General features: G+C 31.1%; 1 pseudogene; it reads right to left on the bottom strand.

The window, feature by feature from the left end:
* LOC115887496 overlaps nt 1–22,472 on the bottom strand; it is a 28,233-nt pseudogene extending 5,761 nt beyond the window's left edge.
* Nucleotides 22,473–22,941: the final 469 nt, after the last annotated feature.

The following is a 22,941-nucleotide window of genomic DNA, read 5'->3' as shown; positions in this document are numbered from 1 at the left end:
GCACATATAACATATCCCAGTTGTTAAAAAATTTCAAAAATCGCACCAGCATTTAAAAAAGGTGATCCTGAAAGTGTGAATAATTATGGACCTACACTTTTAATACTAGCACTTAAAAAAAATCAATATTAACTGAAACATCAGTTAGCACATTACTTTGTATCTAATAACTTTTAATAGGGAATCAGTTTGGGTATCGCAAGGAAAAATCTACAATAATGGCTTGCATTCATTTGAAGATAATATAATCGAGGATTTTGAGAGCGGTTTTGTTGGTTCGGTCTTCTGTGACCTCACCTAGGTCTTTGATTGTTTTAACCAAAACATACTTTTGCAGAAAATGTCATATTATGGAGTAAATAATTTGAGTTTGCAATTATTGGCTGATTATCTTATAAACCGATCTCAACTATATAACATTGGCCAACGGTACTCTGATGTGAGTGTTGTAAAATAGGGGGTTCCGAAAGACTCATTATTAGTGCCCTTATTGTTTTTAATTTACATTAACGATTTACCTGTGGCTATATTTGAGAATATATATAAATACTCTGTTTTTTTTCAGGTAAGATTTCGATAGACCATGACAGAAGAAAAGCAGATGACGTTCCGTACCAATCTATTTATTTTACTAAAAAAAGTTTTTAATATTTTTTAAGTTAACTATGGATGGGTTTAAATATAAATCCGTCATGCGTCGTCTCTTGTTGTTTTTAACCAGTTTTATTGGTTTAATTCAAAAATGACAGATCATATTTTAATTTTATTGGTTTGACGGAACGATGAACGACAAACGGACGCCGATGCGTATTTTTGAGGCTTGTCAAAGTCTTGCCAAAATCACACTATAGGTAAATAATATGGTAAATAATGGATTTTAGTACTGCACAATATTAATGTCAAAAGGTACTGGTTTAAAGAGATTAAGATTAAAGTTAATTAACATTCAACCTCTAAGGCATAAAATTTGGTAAGTGTTATTATTAATAAACTAGTTTGTTTTATTTATTCCTGTAGAATATTATAAATTTGTATTTCTACATAAGATATCCTATTGATAAATATAATAATAAATTCGGGAAGTTTCTTGAAGCTTGAAAGTAAGAAATAGTTCTTTTTTATATTTTTTTCGTATGTGGTCTTTTGTTCTTGGGTTTGTTTTGTATTAACACATACCGTTTTTTAAATAAAATAACTCGACTACATCTTTTCAGTTTTATACAGTTTTTTTCACGATATTTTGAAGTAATCACTTACTAGTCAAATTTTAAATATATTAATTTCCTGCTATGCGTTCCAGTTGTACCAACTTTTTTGCTTTCCAGTTGTACCAACAATTTCTTTGTAAAAAAAACTACTTTGAAATTGAAATGACAAACACATCTATCACTGTCAAGGATCTCGTCGTTGGACAGACTGTACTATCGTATGTGTTTGGCAGCATGGAAGACTCGTCAAGAACTTCAAACTAATATTGAATCGATTTTACTAAATGTTGTAGATCAGCAACTTTTGATAGCCCTGTATAAATTTAAGGAACTAATACCATTTTTCAGTAAAGTTTATTTCTCTACCTTTAAACTCAGCATAAGAATTAATTCTGAAAAGTAATGTACAGGGTGTTAATAATCTATTCTATTGTAGCATGCAAATTTAAATACCTTAAATATTTCAAAAACCAAAGATTTTAAACATATCTAACCCTTATAATAAATACCTTTTTTTGGGCCGAAGAATCCAAAAATGAAATAAAATACCGGGTGTTTCATAAGAAAAAATATAAATTTGGTATGGATCTTAGTTCTGAAACACCCTGTATATTTCAAAATAATTTTTGAATCGTGCACATTTTCTCCCAAATATACCCATAAAATATTTTGTTTCTACATCTTTCCGTTTTCGTATAATCAACCGAGGCGAATGAATAAACGTATTATTTAATTAAGTCAAAAATGGAATTAGCAGGATAATCCTTTTCACAGACTATATGCTTTTTTTTAAATAAGCGATTAATATAAATCCATTAAATGAAAATAAATATATTATGATATAGACTTTATCTGTAACAGAGTTATAATACATTTATTAGACTCGGCTTTACCACAACTAAACCAAAACCAAAATAGCAAGTTTTTTATCAAGAAATTAAATTAACGAACAAACAAATTAACAATTTTGTTGTTTTTTTTTAGAATAAGTCGTTTATAAATGCTGGCTTTCATAATTTTATTATCTTCTATTCAATTATTGATATAGCAGTAAAATCGAGTAGACCATTTTAATTCTAATTGTGTCTTTTTCTTATCATTTGCGCTTTGTTTTGGTTTGGTTAGACACATATGTCGATGTCGTCATTATTCCATCACTTAAAGAATATAGGCAAACAGTTATAGATAACACAATTAAAAACACGCGTAGAAAAGATATCACACAGTAATTAATTATTTTACCAACAAATAAGAAAGAATACGATACACTTATTTATAAATAGTAGAGATGAGCAAAACTGCGATTCTCCCATCGCAATTGAAACTGCGATTGCGAATTTTAAAGCGACTGTAAACTGCGATATTATTGCGATTTTAATATTAAAATATTGTATTAGACATTCTATACAGAGTGTCAATTTCTATCGAATAAATCAAAAGTTGTAGTTATTTTCGGTGAAACAGGAAGTGATCGAAACAAAATGAATACGTCAATCAATCCTAATTTATGTCATATGCTTACATACCAAATCTCTTTTTTTTCAGGAAAAATAAAAAGTTATAGAGGCACATCACTCGTGAGAAACACCCGGTATATTATTGATCTTGGCCTTAGAAAATAATACCTTCTCTATAAATAAATAAAATCAGAGAAAAAATTCAATCGCAGTTTACTATAAAATGCTTTAATGGACCACAAACTTACATTCGCAACAAAATCGCAAATCGCAACTCCTAAAAATTCAAACTCGCAGATAGAAGGTTATCACAGTCCTAGTTTAGCAAAATCACAATCCAAACAAAATCGCAAATCGCAGCAAAATCGCAACTATAGTAATATTGGTTGCCTAAATCGCAAATAGAAAAATTCGCAGTTGCAGTTTTCTATGAGAACCAATCGCAGGTTGAGACTGGGATTTTAGAATCGCTGTGCTTGAATCGCAGTTTGCGATTTGTTGCTCATCTCTAATAAATAGTAAATCTAGAATAATTGTAATTATGCAGTATCAGTCCAATTGTCTGGATATTATACAGGGTGGCGCACCCCATTCGCCTCGGTTGATTATACGAAAACGGAAAGATGTAGAAACAACATATTTTATGGGTATATGTGGGGAGATAATCTGCACAATTTAAAATTATTTTGAAATCTTCAGAGTGTTTCAGAACTAAGCTCCATACCCAAGTTATATTTTTACTTATGGAACACCCAGTATTTTATTTCATTTTTGGATTCTTGGGCCCAAAAAAAGGTATTTATTATAAGGGTTAAATATGTTTAAAATCTTTGGTTTTTAAGATATTGAAAGATATTTAAATTTGCATGTTACTATAGAATAGATTATTAACACCCTGTATATTACTTTTCTCAGAATTAGTTGTTGTGCTGAGTTTAAAGGTAGAGAAATAAACTTTACAGAAAAATGTTATTCCTTCCTTTAATGTATACGGGGATATCAAAAATTGCTGATCTATTATAAATATTTATTTTACATAAAAACTTCGTTATTTCAAATGCAACACTATGTATTTTTTTAAGAAATTACGTCTAAATAAGTCGAAGCAGATTTAACTGCTTTTTCAAACTATATTAGGGTTTCCTATACCTATCTGGCTCAGATTTTGAATAAAAAGAGATTTTTCAATAAAATTGTAATCAAGATGGCTAGTGTTGCCATGGCAAGTTTCTAGTGACAGTTAGTAGCTATTTTCAAAATCGAAATTAGTTTATGGAATTATTTAAATTTATACCAGTTTACTTTTATTTAATTTACCTACAATAGTTTAATAAATAATATTTATTAAACATGTGTTTTTTCAAGAAAAACGAAGAGGCAGTCTGAATTATTTTACGATGACTTGTAGATGCATGGATTTTCTATAAAAGAGCCAATTAGGGCAAATTCATTTTCTTCACTTCCAACGACGGGTTTCTTCACTTCCAACGAAAGGAAACCCTAATATAGTTTGAAAGAGCATATGAATGTGCTTCGATTTATTTAAAAAAATACAGGGTGTTATATTTGAAATAACAAAGTTTTTATATAAAATATATCCTTAAAATAGATCAGCAACTTTTGATAGTCCTGTATAAATTTAAGGAACTAATAATACAACACTATGTATTTTTTTAAATAAGTCGAAGCAGATTTAACTGCTCTTTCAAACTATATTAGGGTTTCCTATACCTATCTGGCTCAGATTTTGAATAAAAAGCGATTTTTCAATAAAATTGTAATCAAGATGGCTAGTGTTGTCATGGCAAGTTCTTGATAAAATAATGAATACTTACTTATTAAACTATTGTAGGTAAATTTAAGTAAACTGTTATAAATTATAAATAATAATGTCCATAAACTAATGTCGACTTTGAAAATAGTTACTGTCACTATAAAATTGCAATGGCGACACCAGCCATCTTGATTACAATTTTATTTAAAAATCGCTTTTTATTCAAAATCTGAGCTAGATAGGTATAGGAAACCCTAATATAGTTTGAAAGAGCATTTGAATGTGCTTCGATTTATTTAAAAAAATACAGGGTGTTACATTTGAAATAACAAAGTTTTTATATTAAATATATACTTAAAATAGATCAGCAACTTTTGATAGCCCTGTATAAATTTAAGGAACTAATACCATTTTTCAGTAAAGTTTATTTCTCTACCTTTAAACTCAGCATAAAAATTAATTCTGAAAAGTAATGTACAGGGTGTTAATAATCTATTCTATTGTAGCATGCAAATTTAAATACCTTTAAATATTTCAAAAACCAAAGATTTTAAACATATTTAACCCTTATAATAAATACCTTTTTTTGGACCGAAGAATTCAAAAATGAAATAAAATACCGGGTGTTCCATAAGAAAAAATATAACTTTGGTATGGAGCTTAGTTCTGAAACACCCTATATATTTCAAAATAATATTAAATTGTGCACATTGTCTCCCCACATATACCCCTAAAATATTTTGTTTCTACATCTTTCCGTTTTCGTATAATCAATCTAGGCGAATGAGGTGCGCCACCCTGTATTATTATTAGATTTATTGAAGTGAAACTTCTTTACGCGGGATGGCAGTGAAAATTCAAGGCCGTGACATGACACCATCACTAGTTTTTTTGTTTACCGAATTATAAGTTATTACCAATGACTAAAGAATATAAGGACATGTAACGCCCCTATACGGACTGCAGTAGAATTTGTGACCTTAAAGACCTTTCTTTTGGTGGCAAACAATGAGTCATCATTTGGTCACCAGCGAAAATTTAAGCGATTTTTAATAGTTTGTGTGTAGTAAACTTTGTATAAACTTTATAACAATGGTGATTAGTTGTTCAGCTTTCAAGTGTAAAAGCAGTAGCGATAAGAAAGAGCAAGGAGTTACATACGTTTCATAGGTAAATAAACAGTCCACTCCAACTTTTTAGCGTTTTCATATTGAATTCGATAATTATTCTTCAATTTCAATTAACATCTAGATGTACTAGCTATACGTCGATACTAGTTTTGTACCATTTGTTAACATTTTAATACGTTTTTTTCGTAATTAATTAGGATGATAGACCATAAGCGTAGTCAAAACAATTATCAAAAAATATAAATATTGCTTCAAACAGCTAGGTTAAGAAACATAAGTGCCACGGCACTGTTTGGTGACATCGGCACTATTTGCTCTCGGGTGTTATTTGCCCTTGGATTCTTTAAATAACCTAATAATATAAAAGTACAATTAAAGAGAGAACGTCTGAGATTCATATCTATCTAGACATTTTACCTAAAATTCCAATGTATCCACTAGAAGTAACTATAAACAGTCTAGTACGCATTAATAATTACCTCATTATCTCGTAACAAAATTATATTAGATAATTTTTTTTCATAGAAATACGTCTGGGAATAAAAGAATCGTTTTTTAAACGATAATTAATTTAATAAAAAAAAATCTCGAGATTCATAAGTAATTCAAAGCTGATTATAAATTTTCACATAATTTTTTACTATTCCGGTTTAACGATATATACGAAATAAAAATAACAATGCAAAAGATAAAGTTTGTTCAACTTTTAAGTAACTATGTATGATGATTAATTGTTGAGGTTAATAAAGTTTGCCACAGAATTACCAATTTTATTATTTCACGTTTTAATAACAATATTAATAATAAAAGCACTGTTGCGTCTATAAGTCGCAATTCGCAACTAATACAAAACCACGAATATCTGCAAAACCGTTAAATATTTAGGTTTAATTATATTAAAACACTTGAACTACCAAAAATGTCCGTTTTTTAATTGGGCATCTACCAGAAATATAATATACAGTGTGTAGCATTTAAAAAAAATGAGATATAACGTTATAAATATTGCAATGTTGCCATGCCATAAAAAATACCCTGTAGCAGATAATGTGAGTTTTCCTTCACGGACTTATTCTGATAATTTTGCTGTTTAGGATTAGTATCAATAACGTTAAATTCACTCAGGGTTTTTACCACTTTTCGGAGATAATGTTTTTAACCATAATTTTAATTAATAAAAATAGTACCGCTAGTGTTTCAAATAGAAATAGTGTACTATATGATGTAGAATTTTTATGTTGAATCTAATTCTGTACAGGGAAATAGGGGTTGAAAATTAACTGGGGGGAAAGAAAACTTACAATACTATCATTATACAGTGTGTCAATTTTAAAACTTCCCACCCTTAATATCTTTCTTGCAGTTAAAAATATGAAAAATCGGAAAGACACGTCAATTTTATTTGTAAGGGGGACACTTTAAATTAATATTTTTAGCCTTTTTCTTTTAACCCCCTAGGAGAGGTAGATGTCACTCTTACAATTTTAAATGGGTATGGGGGTCAAGTGGCACATCGTTTTAAAGGTCGTTTAATTCTCTTTTCAGTGGTATCCTACTTTGTTGCTTTTTGTCCAGAGGTTTCCGAATAATTGCGTTTGAAACTTGCAGAAACAATTAAACATGCCTTCATTGAGATTATGGTTTTCAGGCTAGTGTTTATAAAAAATATTGCAATGGGTCTCCTTGTAGTACAAATAATTAGAAGATTAGGTGGAAACATGGACGTAGCAATTATACTTTTCTAGGGGAGTCGAAATACTAATAAACAGAAAACATCATAAACATTAACATTTATTTTCTTAAATTCGAATGAGTGGCAACCTCTAATCAGTTATACAGGAGGATTTGTTAACATTCCAGCAGGACGGTGGCTCCACCTCATTATTTTCTTCCGATCCGACAGTGGTTAAACGAGAGATTTCCGGGTACATGGATTGGCAGAAGGGGACCAATTGAATGGCTTCCAAGATCACCGGATTTAACACCGTTAGATTTCTTTCTTTGGGGACATCTTAAATCCATTGTTTATAGAACACAACCTACTGATATTGATATTCTTAAAAGGCGAATTACAGCAGAATGCCGGTCAATTCCCGGTGAAGTTTTCCGAAATGTTAGGAAGGAGTTTGAAAACACACTTTATTATTGTTAACAGGAAAAAGGATCAACTTATAAGATGAGGTGTAATGTAATCTTCTAATCTTTTGTACTATAAGGAGATCCATTGCAATCATTTTTGTGTAAACACTAGACTGAAAACCAAAAGCTCAATGCAGGCATGTTTAATTGTTTCTGAAACTTTGAAACGTGATTATTCGGAAACCACTCGACAAAAAGCAACAAAGTAGGATACCACTGAAAAGATAATTAAACGCCCTTTAAAACGATGTGCCACTTGACCCCCATTCCCATTTAAGATTGTAAGGGTGACATCTCCCCTTCCTAGGGGGTTAAAAGAAAAAGGCTAACAATATTAATTTAAAGTGTCCCCTTTACAAATAAAATTGACGTGTCTTTCCGATTTTTCATATTTTTAACTGCAAGAAAGATATTAAGGGTGGGAAGTTTTAAAATTGACACACTGTAATTTTTGGAACACCCTGTATTCCTGTATACAACAAAATATATTTTAGTATATGCACCTTTATAAACTTTTGTTCATATCTTCGTTAACAACGATGGTATTGGACTTCCTCGCATTAATGGGCTGTATACCGGGTGTTACTCAAAAGTGGCTCATCCCTATAACTTTTTTTTTTTTTTCAGATTAAAAACGATATTTGATATGTTAGTATACGACATAAATTAGGATTGATTGACGTGTTTAATTGTTTTCGGCCACTTCCTGTTTTGCCGGAAATTACAGCTTTTGATTTTTAAAGGGTACCATCGTTATTTTAATTCTTTATTCTATATAAAATGACACTCTGAATAAAATGACATATTATATGTCAACTTTTGACATATACGCTCAAAAACAAATTGCATTTTAAATTTCAATCTAGAATGCAAAGGCTGTATTAAAACACTACTTTTTTAATTAAGAAGCCTGGGAAAAATACATTTTTGATCACCTAATGTTTTCGTGCTTTGCCGTGGCCGGTTCAAAGATACCCAAATCGTATTTTTAATCATATCTCAATTTTTCAAATAGAACGAGGGTGGCTCATTAGCATATTTGGAAAAAGGCATTTTTACGAATAATTTGGTACCACACACTTGGTATTTCGAGTCAAATTGTCGTTGGCATATGATATGTCATTCTATTCAGAATGTCATTTTCTATGGAATAAAGTAAAAAAGTCGAGGATGGTATTTAAAAATCAAAAAGTTGTAGTAATTTCCGGTAAAACAAAAGTGACCGAAAACAATTGAATATGTCAATTAATAGTGATTTATGTCATATACAAACCGTATCTCGATTTTTTTATCTGAAAAAAATAAAAAGTTATAGGGGTGAGACTTTTGAGAAACACGCGGTATATTTATTCTAAAACCGTCCTAAATAAAACAATTTTTTTATTAAAACGTTAATTGTTTTATTTCACTTTGAATGCCATAAAATAAACAATTTAGAAATAATGTAATTAAGAAAAGCGCTGGAAGTAGGAAGTCCGATGTGGCGTTGTTTTATTGCATAGACATCCAAAGATACAGACAAAAATGTTTCAGTGTCATCAAGATTACATTCTGTATAACATTTATATGTTTATTATTGGTACTTATTATCGTGTAAATTATTTGCGACATTCTGAGAACAATAAAGCAGAACGAACCTGCCGCAAGGATACAGACGTTATAAAGTTTAGTGTTTGTTTTTCTGATAAACAAATAAGACTAATATGTGCATGTCCCATAAACCACAATTTAATTTTAAGTTGCTAGGGATCATTAGTTTCTATTTTTAGGGTGCGATTCTGTAATATTTTGTTACACCACTGTAAACTTACAGTGGTGTAACGTTACATATGTGTGTAAGACCGGGTTTTACAGTTTTATGATAATATGATATTCTATAACTAACGCTGCGAGCTGTAGGGATGCGCTTTACAACAATTCGCAACAATCGATTCGCAACAATTAAAATATTGATAGGTCTCTGACCTGACAATGATTAACCTCAAATGTAAGAATTTACATTGGATTTACATTCTGCATTTTCTAGGATGTAATATAATTACAGCGAATGTAAGCACTCCTACAGCGTAATATTACAGAATTGCTATTTAGCTACATTTTCTGCATCGCTTTAAGGTTATCTTGATACATCGCTTATAGCGTGTAAATGACGATACAGAATCGTATCATTAAAAAAAATTATAAACCCGGTCTTACACCCTATAACGATACACCACTGTAAGTTTACAGCGGTGTAACAGAATATTACAGAATCGCACCATTATCTGGAAAATTATATTAAAAGTGTAGAAAATAATATAATCAATAGGTTTCTAAGCCTTGTTATGCGCGATTCTCGCTATACGTAACGACACGGTAAATATTCTTAAATTACCAACAATGAACATGCCCACACCATAGATTATACAGATTATAAACTTTGTTTTTTCTTTATTGTTTGTAGTGGTTCCAATTTTCGGAATCGGGCACTAGTTAGGTTACTAGTTTGCGCACATAGCACGCCCACTTATGGCCTCTAAAATTGTGCACAGCGCCTGACCGGCACAGTTATTAGAGAGATATCGGAAAACCGAATAGCGTCATGCAGTATTTACGCGTCCCTTATCATGGTTGCGATATGCGCGAGTCAATTTTTAACGCAACACCCGCTAATAACGTTACCGCCTGACGTAATTTGCGGATCAATTACACCAAGCGCTATTTCTAAATAAAGTTTAAAAATTGCTTAAAATGGGCATATGCGGGTATTTGACAACCGTGGCCGGCCGGCGAGATCTTTTATTTTAGATTATGTTTGAATTGTTTTGAATTATTACTTTAATTTTATTAGGTAATTTGATATTTAAGTAGCTGGGATTAGTTTTAATTAAATAAAAATGGCCCCAAAATATGGATTGCACCTCTTCCAATATTAAAAAACCTATAAAGAGGCTTAGGTTTACGGCAGATGACGACTTAGCCCTTCTAAGAGAATTTGTTGCTTGTTGCCCTAAACCCACTGGCAGAGTTGAACAATAAAGCACTGGAAATAAGCGATTTAGCCCTTTAGTTTTAAAATACCTAGTAAACAAAACAATTTCAAAGTTTTAAATTCAAAGATAGGTTAAGTTTAAATAGCGGACGCGACGCGAACAGAAATCTTTCCGATCCGATAACTATAAAATTGAAGCGAGTTAATACCACTTCACGTAAAGGAAATAACACCTGGCCTTATTAATGTCCATGCACGCTATTCGGTTTAGCGATATCTCTCTATTACGCTGTTTATTGCTATTTTACGCGAGTTTATTTTTGCGCACAGGAAATTTTACTCGTTTGCACATCGTCATAAAAAACAATTTTCGTACCACGAATTAGGGATAAGATTTTTATCTGTATACATATAGTATACTTAATCTGTGCCCACACTATCCGTAACGTCCTTCTCCCATTTACTTCATGTTTTTTGTGGAGACAGTACGGCGATGGCGCGCAGACGCGACGCGCGACGTAGCGGTGACTGTACGTTACAGTGAAAATCGAGCCTTAGTTGTAATATAATTTCTTGTAGGATCTTGCAACTGAATTTTGAACAAGTTATCCTCAACCAAGTGTGCAGAAATTTTGCCTACAAGATTGATTTGAATTATAATAATGCAGGGTGCTACAAATTCGAGGTGCGAGCATTGGTATCTCGGTAACCGTAAGAGATATAAAGTTGCGCTTTGCGATGTTCACCAAGATGCCATCAAAAAACTTATAAAAGTAAAAAATCTCGAAAGTAGGAAGGATTGCTGAGTTTTTAGGAAAAAATGGATTTTTTTAAAAATCAATTTTAGTTTTTCCTGTCGTTACTTATTAGAAAATCAAAAAAACTAATTGCACATTCCCATGGCCACTTTGTTAGAGCTGTCTGATAGTATTTTTAGATTTTTAAATTAGCTGATCAATTGTAAGATGCAGAGGACAACTTATTTTTTTTTTAAATACGGACCTGCATTTTTTATTTCAGGTTTTTTAAGAACTCGGTCTCCTGAGTACAACGATATGCCATACTTTATACTTTCTTTTTGTTCTGGGTACCTTAACAACAACAAAACTATTTAATTATTATTTAAAGTAATTTGAAGTCGACTTTAGTTTTTTAAATCCTTTAATTTGATTATATTCATCGCAGCAATATTGATCAGCGCTAATTAACATTGAATAAAAAAAATCTAGCCAATTGGAAGATTCAAATAAATAATATCCATGTCAGCAATTTAAAGATATTATTTTTAACTTTTCTTATTGTGAATTTGAAATTTCATTGTTCAACTTACTTTTTTACTTCGTGTTGATTAAAAAAAGTGATATTAGAAGTGTGAAGTGTGGAAATAAATCGGCCCGCTTGGGCTCGTAGGCAAGGTCGGCCCGGCCCGGCCCGGCCCGGCCCGCTGACAGCTACTCTAGGCCCGTATAGGGCCGGGCCTAGGGCCCGTTTGAAAAGCTCGGCCCGGTAAATGCTCTAATGTCCCCACCCCCGCCCCTTGGCGATAGGTCCATGAGGAACCTCGCTGGCCATTATATTGCTCTATCATTTTCAGTCCATCTTCCGGTGAAATTTTTTGATTGTTTTTATTATATTTTATTTATATTACCTATTTATTTTATGTTATTTTTAATTATTTTATTGCATTTGATTTTCCATATTCAATGTTTTACCCCAAGTCATTGTTAAGTTTGAAAACTTATCAATATATTGTAACGATGAATAGATTAAATATAAAAAAAAAACAGAGCCGGACTTGGAATTAGTTTAAATAAATTGTGTTCAAATGTCCGAAACAAAAAATATACAGGGTGGCGCACCTCATTCGCCTCGGTTGTTATACGAAAACGAAAGGATGTAGAAACAAAATATTTTATGGGTAAATGAGGGGAGGCAATGTGTACAATTTAAAATTGTTTTGAAATATACAGGGTGTTTCAGAATTAAGATCCATACCAAAGTTATATTTTTTCTTATGGAACACCCGGTATTTTATTTCATTTTTGGATTCTTGGGCCCAAAAAAAGGCATTTATTATAAGGGTGAAATATGTTTAAAATTTTTGGTTTTTGAGATATTTAAAGATATTTAAATTTGCATGCTACAATATAATAGATTATTAACACCCTGTACATTACTTTTCAGAATTAATTCTTATGCTGAGTTTAAAGGTAGAGAAATAAACTTTACTGAAAAATGGTATTGCTTCCTTAAATTTATACAGGGCTATCAAAACTTGCTGAACTATTTTAAGGATATATTTTGTTATTTCAAATGCAACACTATGTATTTTTTAAAATAAATCGAAGCAGATTCAAATGCTCTTTCTAACCATATTAGGGTTTCCTAGACCTATCTAGCTCAGATTTTGAATAAAAAGCAATTTTTAAATTAAATTGCAATCAAGATGGCTGGTGTCGCTATGGCAATTTTCTAGTGACAGTTGGTAACTATTTTCAAAGTCGACATTAGTTTATGGACATTATTATTTATAATTTATAACAGTTTACTTAAATTTACCTACAGTAGTTTAATAAGTAAGTATTCATTATTTTATCAAGAAAAATAAAGTAGTATCTGCTGGCAGAACGAATAGATATGTTACTAGTGATTTTATTTTGTGAAGAAAATTGCTTCTTGGCCACAAGGGTTTATGCTCAAAGATATCCAAATAGGAATCTTCCTGATAAGCGTTCCTTTGAAAAACTACTTGTCCTATTTCGCAGAGCTGGTAGTGTGGTTTATTAAAAACCTACTAGGCAGAAACCTGTCGTTGGAAGTGAGAAAAATGAATTTACCGTAACTGACTCTTTTATAGAAAATCCATATATCTACAAGTCATCCTAAAATAAATCAAAGATCTACTTCTTCGTTTTTCTTGATAGAATAATAAATACATATTTAATAAATGTTATTTATTAAACTATTGTAGGTAAATTAAATAAAAGTAAACTCGTATAAATAAAAAAAAGCACATAAATTAATTTCGATTTTGAAAATAGCTAGTAACCGTCACTAGAAAGTTGCCATGACGACACTAGCCCTCTTGGTTGCCATTTTATTGAAAAAATGCTCTTTATTCAAAATCTGAGCTAGATAGGTATAGGAAACCCTAATATAGTTTGAAAGAGCATTTGAATCTGCTTCGATTTATTTAAAAAAATACAGGGTGTTGTATTTTAAATAACGAAGTTTATATGCAAAGTAAATTCTTAAAATAGATCATAAATTTTTGATATCCCTGTATAAATTTAAGGGAGCAATAACATTTTTCTGTAAAGTTTATTTCTCTACCTTTAAACTCAGCACAAGAATTAATTCTGAAAAGTAATGTATAGTGTTTTAATAATTTGTTCTATTGTAGCATGCAAATTTGGATATCTTTAAATATCTCAAAAACCAAGGATTTTAAACATATTTAACCCTTATAATAAATGCCTTTTTTGGGCCCAACAATCCAAAAATGAAATAAAATACCGGGTGTTCCATAAGAAAAAATATAACTTTGGTATTGATCTTAGTTCTGAAACACCCTGTATATTTCAAAATAATTTTAAATTGTACACATTACCTCCCCACATATACCCATAAAATATTTTTTTTCTACATCTTTTCGTTTTCGTATAATCAACCGAGGCTAATGAGGTGCGCCACCCTGTATATAAAATGTGGCATATCATTGTACTCAGGAGACGAATTCTTTCAAAACCTAAAATAAAAAACGTAGGTCCGTATTAAAAAAAAATAAGTTGATCTATTATATAAAATAAGTTAGTTATTATTAGCTAATTTGAAAATTTAACACAATACTATCAGATAGCCCTGATAAAGTGGTTTTGAACATGTGCAATTCATTTTTTCAAACCAAAAGTAACGACGGGAAAATCAATTATTCTCAAAAAACTGAGCAATCCTTGAAAATTTGGAAACTTTTTTAATAGCATCTTGGTGAACATCCCAACGCGCAACTTTGCCCCAATTAAACCATGTTCATATTTGTTACGGTTTCCGAGATAACAATGTTTGTACCCTGAATTTGCAGCACCCTGTATACCAGTTTCTATTTAATATTATTAAAAAAAACTATTTTGAATGTATTGTATATAAAGTATTCAATTTAATGTTAATGCAATATTTTGTTTGATGTCATTTTGTATATTACTGATCTATTATACAGGGTGTTTCAAAACAAATGCGAAAAACTTTAGGGGGTGATTCCTTGTTCAAAATAAAGGGTAGTTTGCTTTATAAACGTTGGGTCAAAAGTCAACCATTAGGGAGATATCGCGGTACAAAGATGGCGGAAAAATAATGTTTTTATTTTTATCTTGAAAACGAAAGAGATAGACTAATGAAATTTTATGGAAGCATTACTGTTATGAAAACACACTTTCAGGTCATTTTTTACTTTTTAAAGTGAGTGGAAGGAGTTGAAATAAACTGCCCCTATCATTCTTGTTAACGAAATTTAAAGAAAAATCTTATCAAACACATGCAAATGCTTTAATTTGGATAGTTTAGTTTGTTTAGAAACTTTTTACCTCTTGTGTTTTTTGATAAAACTCACCGATTGGAAATTAAAAAATAAAATGTAAAGCATTACATGTCAGGACAAAAACATTTTTAGATTAAGAATCTAGTGATAATAACGATAATAATAATCATCTAGATAATAACGTATTGCAGTAGAGTAATGTCAAATAAAATAATATTAGGAACATCCTAAAAAGTAACAGCGGCCAACTAGATTTTTTCCTAAAAAAATTACAGCAGCTCACTAGATTCCTTATCAGAAAATGTTTTTTGTCCTGACATGTAATGCTTTACATTTTATTTTTTAATTTCAAATCGGTGAGTTTTATCAAAAAAACACAAGAGGTAAAAAAGTTTCTAAATAAACTAAACTATCCAAATTAAAGCATTTGCATGTATTTGATAAGATTTTTCTTTAAATTTCGTTAACAAGAATGATAGGGGTAGTTTATTTCAACCCCTTCCACTCATTTTAAAAAAGTGAAAAAATTACCAGAAAGTGTGTTTTCATAACAGCAATGCTTCCATAAAGTTTTATTAGTCTATCTCTTTTCGTTTTCAAGATAAAAAATAAAAACATGATTTTTCCGCCATCTTTGTACCGCAATATCTCCCTAATGGTTGACTTTTGACCCAACGTTTATGAAGCAAACTACCCTTTATTTTGAACAAGGAATCACCCCCTGAAGTTTTTCGCATTTGTTTTGAAACACCCTGTATAAATTTAGCATTACGTGGCATTACATAAAGGAAAAATCTCAGTTGGTGGGTTTTCTTGCATTTATCCGAGATACTGATCACGATACAGGAAATTAACATACTTTGGTAACAATCTGCTGGAGTCCCGATAGGTAAATGATTCAATCTTTTTAATTCACTTAATTAATTTTATTATCAATGGCAAATTGTATAGTTAAAACCACATAAGTTTAAATATTCACTGGACAAATAAAAAACTACCGAATACGTGCTAAACATTTTAAGATAAATAGTTCAAAAATGTTAGTCATATCATGTGAAATATGTAGATCTATTTTTAGTTTTTAATTGTTAATTTGTTGTTACAATTGTCCAAACCTTGTTATAATTGTTATATATTTTATATAAAATATCCTTTCAACAAAAAAATGTATGTTAATTATATTCTCGTATACATTTCATAAATAATAAATTAGATGTAATCTTTACCTTTTTGTTACCTCTGATGATTTATTTTTTTTTTATTTATTTTTTACACCCGTCGTTATTTCTAATCATCTAGAAATACTGAATTTTTCAATATTCAGTATATTTATATTTATCATTTATAGGTATATATTTGCAAATTTATATAAAATGTGGTAAATTTTTCACAGTAAATGTGAATAAGAATTCCAGAAAAAATAATAAAAAGCTTATAAATCTTACTACAAAGATAATTGCAAAAACATTCAATCGTTAATCAAGCACAGAGTGATTCAAATAGCTAATACCAAGAAAATGGGTTAAGAAAAAGCAGATTTGGTCGATGGAAGTCTAAAGAAGACTGATTACGATATGTTTTTATATTCTTTATAGTTATGAGCTATTTTTCGATCAGTTGAAAAATGTAGACAAATTTTTAATAAAATACCAAAAACATGGAATATATAAATATGAATGAAATAATAATTATTAACAACTGAATTATAGAGAATTGGCATGATCAAGCTACTGTTAAAAGAATTGTTTTGAGCAGGTTTATTGTTACCATTTGCTTTCTGCAAACTATGCATGTATCTGCAACATAGATCTGCAACCTATACAGCGTTTCTCACCGTAGACGATCGTTAGAAGTTTTTGAGGTTAGGAAAAACTTAGAAGTTTGAAATCTTGGGACTTAGGGTTATTTAAAATTTCCTTCCATTTAAAAATATCTTCAAGGTTACACCACTACCAGTTACACCGGAAGTCGCCATTAACTTCTTTGTTTTAAATGGAACACCCTGTATATTATTTTATTTTTGGATTTCTAAGAAAATTTTATGATGAGTTTCATTAGGTTTCCCTATACCTATTTTCAACTGTTTCATATCTTGATTTATTTGAAAATTTTTACAGATTTACCCTTATTTTTAACAGTGGGTCTTTTACTTATTTTGAATCGGTGATAAACGCTTCCGCGGTATACCGAAGCGAAGCAGAAGACTAATACTTTCGAAGTCCATATTGACAACTAATTTATTGCATACAGGGTGTCCAAAATTTAATAACTGATTAGGTTATTATCAAACTCAAAAGGGTTAATTTTTTCAAATGAGACGCCCTGTATATTTTTTGATAGTTGGATGCAGAATTCAAATCTGCATAGATTTGCTGTAACTTTCCCTATACCCATTTTCAACGGTTTTCTTGTTAATCCGTATTTTTTACTTTAAATTCAATTTTTGGCAGAATCGACAATATCGTTTGTGTTTTTTAAAATAAAAGAATTTAGTTAACGTAACGAAATTGAATGTAATTAGAACATACGAACAAAACAGGAACAAAACAAAACTGAAAACGTATAAAATATAACATAACATAGCAAAACAAACGTATAACAGTAACGCTGGGGCATTAATTATTAACACTAAACGCTCGACTAAACGTTAGTGTATCCCTACAATAATAAATAAAGTTAACCCAATAATTATAAAAATTGTTCGAAATGACCGTCATTTTCGTTTAAACATTGAATAACTCTGCGATGCACTCCTTGCGAAACAGATCTCCGTATTTCGTCTGGGCATAGATTAGTAAACGCATAGTTAATACAGAATAAGTACAAAATTAATAGAACTTCGAACTGACGTTTCTTTGAGATAAAAATCTACAACAGTGTTTTATTTTCTCTCAAAATCAAGGCTTACTAAATAAAACTGTTAAAGTAACATCGGCTTTTGATAAAAAAATACATATAGGATAATAACATAACCGCCGTTGAAAACAGGTATAGGGAAAGTTATAGCAAATCGTGCACTTTTTCAAACGAGACACCCTGTATATGTTTGTATAGTAGGATGCAAAATTCAATTCTGCATCGTACGTACTAGGTAAGGACGAGTTATTAAACCGTGTTAACCATGCGTTTACTTAATCTATGCCCAGACAAAATCCGGAGGTCTGTTTCGCAAGGAATGCATCGCAGAGCTTTCAATGTTTCAACCAAAATATATAAGTTTATTTTATTTGATTATATATAAGTTTGGTTTGTTCCTGTTTTGTTTGTATGTTCTAATTACATTCAATTTCGTTACTTTAACATATCTATTTCATTTTAAAAAACACAAACGATATTGTCGATTCTGCCAAAAATTGAATTAAAGTGAAAAATACGGATTAACAAGAAAACCGTTGAAAATGGGTATAGGGAAAGTTATAGCAAATTGATGCAGAATTGAATTTTGCATCCAACTATCAAAGAATATACAGGGTGTCTCATTTGAAAAAATGAACTTTTTTGAGTTTGAAAATAATCTAATCAGTTATCAAATTTTGGACACCCTGTATGCAATAAATTAGTTGTCAATATGAACTTCGAAAGTATTAGTCCTCTGCTTCGGTTTACCGCAGAAGCGTTTATCACCGATTCAAAATGAGTAAAAGACCCACTGTTAAAAATAGGGGTAAATCAGTAAAAATTTTCAAATAAATCAAAATATCTGAGAAACAGTTGAAAATAGGTATAGGGAAACCTAATGAAACTCATCATAGAATTTTCTTAGAAATCCAAAAATAAAATAATATACAGGGTGTTCCATTTAAAACAAGAAAGTTAACGGCGACTTCCGGTGTAACCGGAAGTGGTGTGACCTTAAAAATATTTTTAAATGAAAGGAAATTTTAAATAACCCTAAGTCCCAAAATTTCAAACTTCTAAGTTTTTTCTTACCTCAAAAACTTCTAACAAACGGCTACGGTGAGAAACCCTGTATATACTGTATATCTATCTCGATATCTATTTATTTAGATTTTAATTTTTTTGTTTTGCAGTAATACTTATTATAAGTGTTTAAAACACTATTATTTGTAATTTTGTAATTTGTATTATTGTAACACTTATTTATTATAAATAATAATAAACATGCTCAAAAAATTATAACTGACCTAGGTTTGTTTATCAATTTTAGATTTTACGTTATTTTTTATTATCATGAAAAAATATGAAAATTTTTAGATTTTACGACATTTTGGTCTTTTAGATATTTAACAATGAAATAAAAAAATAACAGAAAATTTTTATTTTAAGCTGTTATATATAAATACTGTTACATATACATATATAGATTTTGAGAAGGCTTTCCACTCCATATTCTAAGGCAATAATAGAAGCCCTAGCGAAACAAGGTATTGACAGGCCATGTATAGAAACTCTCGCCAATATATAAGCAATAAAAGAAGCCAAAGCAAGAGTAATGATATGTAAAACAACCTCAGAGTTCCCAACTGTCAAAGCAGTATGACAGGGAGACGCGATATCCCCAATAACATTAGAAGTAATCTTCCGTCAACTGGCCTGGACCAACAAAGAATTAAAAATAGATGGAGATTATCTTAACCAACTACTATTCGCTGATGACGTAGTCCTAATTGCCAATAGTGCCGAAGAACTACAAGCACAAATTAACGAACTAAATACAGCCAGCAATAAAGTGGGTCTCAAAATGAATTTAGCAAAAACTACAGTAATGCACAACGAACTAGTGGAAAGAAAAGACATTCTAATAAAAAACACAACGCTGGAAATAGTAGAAGAATACATATATTTGGGACAACTAATACACAGTTCGGGATCTTTATTACCAGAAATTAACAGAAGAATTAAGTTAGCATGGAGTACTTATGGGAGAAACTCAATCATCTGGAATGCCACTCTATCTAAAGAAGAAAACATTCGACCAATGTGTACTACCAGTCATGACCTATGCCTGCGAAACCTGGACACTTTAAAACGGACATCATAAGGAAACTGAAGGTCGCACAACGCTCAAAGGAACGAAATATGCTGGGAATAACCCAGAGAGATCGTAAAAGTATAGGGTGGATACGACAAAAGACCCAGGTAATAGATGTCAAATCCCTCAAATGGCAATGGGCAGGACACCTGGCAAGACGAAAGGACAACAGATAGACAACAAAAATTACAGCATGGTACACATGAGGAATTAAGAGACCTAGAAGAAGACCAAACCTGAGATGGGACCATAATATTAGGAAATTAGCAGGGATAACTTGGGCCCGCATAGCCAAGAAAAGCCGCATAGAAAACAAAGGTGTTCTTGGATGGAGAACAATCTGTTAATCGTAGCTTCACATAAAATGGAAACAGTATTACTGACCAGAAAAAGATAAATATCCCCGGTGCAGTTTTTGATCTGCTCATACAGGAACGATATGATAGATGCCATGGGATGGATAAACATCTAGCAAGGACAAAACTTCTCCAACAGTGGCAAGAGAAATGAAATAACGGAATATATCGCAGATGGACATACAGGTTAATACCCGACATACAACTATGGTTAAACAGACAATATGGAAAAGTATTACTTTATGAAAAGTCGATTACTTTATGAGTCAAGTTCTTATCTTTCTTGACTAATTTCACTTAGTTAGCCATGGAAACAAGTTCAATCGTCGTTGCTCTCAGAAATGTGAAATTGTCACATCCAATTTTTGTAAATTAACATAAACAAAAATTGTAAATAAGAGTTTTTTAAATGAAGAACAGCGTGTAGAATTTTTGGTTCGACTTTTCTTGGCTATACAGCTTCGAGGATATGTTGACCGGTGAACGTTACGTTTTTTAGAAAACGGTTTTCAAGACATGTTAGAAAAGTTAAATTTAGATACTCGCGCATTAGTACAGTGGTTCCAACATGACTTTCATTATGACGCACCAATCCCCCCCCCCCACAATAAAAGAAATGTTATTTAAAAAATTATTTATATCATAATTATGTAGACTCAGGGAGGTGGACCAATTGCATGGGTCTCCTCGATCACCTGACCTATCCATTTTAGATTTTTTTATGCGGTATGGTTAACAACAAGGTTTACAAAAAAACTTATGAATTGAGAGGCACTCGAAGAGGCGGAACAGGAGAAGTTTAATTAAGGCGACCGGTCGTTCTGTGACAATAGCCAGAAATTCAGTTTTAAAAGGATGCATTTATGTACTCAAAATAATTGCGGATTTTTTGAACATTTTCTAAAATAACTTAAAGTGTACGTAGTGATATTATTTTTTTGAGTTTTAGTTTGTGTAATCTAAATTGTAAAGAGCCGTTTAATAACATATTTTGTTTTTTTATAAGTTATAAATCACAACAAAATTTGAACACCATTGAAAACCGTTCTCTAAAAACGTAAGTAACTTTCACCGGTCAACGTATCCTGTATGGCCAAGAAAAGTTGAACCAATAATTCTACACACACGGTTTTTTAGTCGGTAGGAATCCGGCACTACCCAACTGTGAGTGTCTTATGCAAGACTTTTTCCCTCCTCATCTACAAAAAAAAACACAACAATGGGCCCAACTACAAAGAGGGTATCTAAATATGTGAGGAAGGCTACACCATAACTGGAAATGTTTGAATAAGGTGAAAATGATGATGATGATATATAAATAAAAGTAACAGTTTACAATTTTGACAAATAATATAAAAATTATACCAACCTTTCCCAGAAACATCACCATTCTCAGGATCGCTTTTACCAAAAGAAACTTTCCTATCACCGCCACTATACTTCTCACCTAAATGACCACCGTCTGTTATATACCCACTGTCCACTTCAGTTTCGCACGACCCAGCGTCCGACACTGTTGGGCTGTCCACGTCCAACAAACCCGGCACATTATTCGCGTACACGACCTGCTTTATGGTTACCGGACCTTTGTAAATGTTCTTATCACCTATATGGACGTCAGTAGAGTTCTCGATGGACACGTTCTCAATATATGGCGCTATGGGTTGGCTCACTGGTCCCATATATCCCAGATTTTGTACGAGGCTCCCGTGGGATTGTACTTCTTGATCTGGTTAGGTTCATCGTGGCGGAAAACTCGGTTGTCTTCTTCTGATATGTACTCTAAGGCTGATTTTGGATCCAAATTGTGTTGAATGTTGGGTGGTGATGCTATTAAGGTCATAGCCTTAGTCGGTGTAACCGTATTATCATACTTTTATTGTTCTGTCTTCTGGATGTTGTTTCTCTGTTATACCTATTAACAAAAAAAATATACATACATATATAATATAGTTTTGTGGTGGGTTTATTTCAGAAAGAAGGCTGAGTTTTGAAACTTAACTCTTAAATCCAAAAAAGTTACATTTTGTAAATCGTTACTATCAGGGTGCAAAAAATCATGATTTTTGATTTTTTTAATTTTAATCGTTTTTTTTTATTTTAATCAATTTTCTATTTAAAATCCTATATAAAATTATCTTTCCATTTATTATAAGTTTTGATATTTAGAATTGATTATTATTAATTGATTACAAAAACAAGTTGATTTTTTTTTATTAAATCCATGAACAAAATAAGAAAAAATCCGTTGATTTATATCACGATTTAAATCATTGTCACATGTCTTTTCTTTATGCCACAGTGGCTGTGGTAATCCCTAAATTTGTCGTTTAGCATATACAGATTTTTTGACAGACAGTTTTTTTTCCTCCAAAAAAT

This window comes from Sitophilus oryzae, unplaced genomic scaffold (assembly GCF_002938485.1).
Source record: "Sitophilus oryzae breed Bouriz unplaced genomic scaffold, Soryzae_2.0 scaffold_576_pilon_pilon, whole genome shotgun sequence".
Taxonomy (NCBI): domain Eukaryota; kingdom Metazoa; phylum Arthropoda; class Insecta; order Coleoptera; family Curculionidae; genus Sitophilus; species Sitophilus oryzae.
The sequence above is the reverse complement of the archived record's forward strand: the minus strand, read 5'-3'. Positions and strand labels throughout refer to the sequence as shown.